This window comes from Aethalodelphis obliquidens, unplaced genomic scaffold (genome assembly GCF_003676395.1).
Source record: "Aethalodelphis obliquidens isolate GAN/ISIS:26980383/991018 unplaced genomic scaffold, ASM367639v1 scaffold12, whole genome shotgun sequence".
In the NCBI taxonomy this organism is placed as follows: domain Eukaryota; kingdom Metazoa; phylum Chordata; class Mammalia; order Artiodactyla; family Delphinidae; genus Aethalodelphis; species Aethalodelphis obliquidens.
In genome coordinates, this window is record NW_020837956.1 from 12,941,358 (window position 1) to 12,942,679 (window position 1,322).

Here is a 1,322-nt window from a genome sequence, read left to right on the forward strand (position 1 = left end):
ACAGCAGTGGTCCCCAACATTTTTGGCACCAGGGACCAGTTTTGTGGAAGACAACTTTTCCATGGACCTGGGGTGGGGGTTGGGGGGTGATGGTTCAGGCCGGAATGCAAGCAATGGGGAGCGGCAGATGAAGCTTTGCTGGCTCGCCCACCTGCTGTGCAGCCCAGGGGTTGGGGACCCCTGTCCGATAGGACTCCTCAGAGTTTTTCTTTTAGCCGTGCCAAGCAGCATGCGGGATCTTGGTTCCCTGACCAGGGATTGAACCCATGCCCCCTGCAGTGGAAGTGCAGAGTCTTAACCAGTGGACCACCAGGGAAGTCCCTGTGTTTATTTTTAAGCTCAGCTTTGTAGGGGTTGCCCTGTGCATAGCTTGCTTATGGTCAGCAACTGGATAGTCGTGCTCAGACACCTCAACCAGATTTCTGCCGTCTGCTGCTGGATCTGTGTGAAGGTAGGGAGTTGATTCAGTGTTTAGGCTGTTCTCAAGTCTGTTTTAGCTTTTTGCTAAGTCCCTTTTCATTTCCTCTGCACATGCATGCGGCCTCAGGGTTGGCTAGGAGTGTATGAATAGCTTGGCCCTCTCTGGTCTCTGCTATGTATGTGTGTAGCCTCTGATCACCCAGAAGTCTGCTTGCTCCAACCATAATTGCAAACTCAGGCTAGTAGAGCCATCAACCCTCCCTGCTGTTGTAGCACCAAGATTATTTTTATTGACAAAGCAGCTGGGCATGATATCACCTACAGCTCCAAAATGAGAACCTCCCCCGCCTTCCGACCATAGCAATCTCCTGGTCTTCGTGTTCTGTTTTGCTCTGGCAGAAGCTCCACAGTGACTGAGCTGGGGGAATAAAGGGAATGGGAGCAGCCCCAGGCAAGGATGCCACAGTCTTCCACTGTTCCTACTCAAAGTTCAGCAGTTTTTCAAACAAACGTGTCTTGGGTGGTTGTATGTTTTGGGTCAGTTCCCAGAGCACTGGGAACTGTTTTGTCAATTTCCTTCTACATTTGAAGAGAGGATTTGCTGACTTCCTTACACTGCCAGCTATAGCTGGCAGTGCTACCCAGACCATCTGAGAGTTTAATTATGATTTGAGTAATTGGAGAAGTTGGAACTTAAAGGAAGATAAATTCCTCAATTGGAAAAGGACTGCAGTCCTGTCGAAAATATCCAAAAAGCCCATTGCAAACTTGTGATCCAGTTGTTTAAAATGGTTATAACTGCTAATGGGAACTAGCTAGGGAAGAGGGTATATGCTGTGCTTCCCTCCTTTCTTCTGCTGGTAGTTCTGTATTTTTTCCAAGTTCTACTTTTTTTTTTTTTT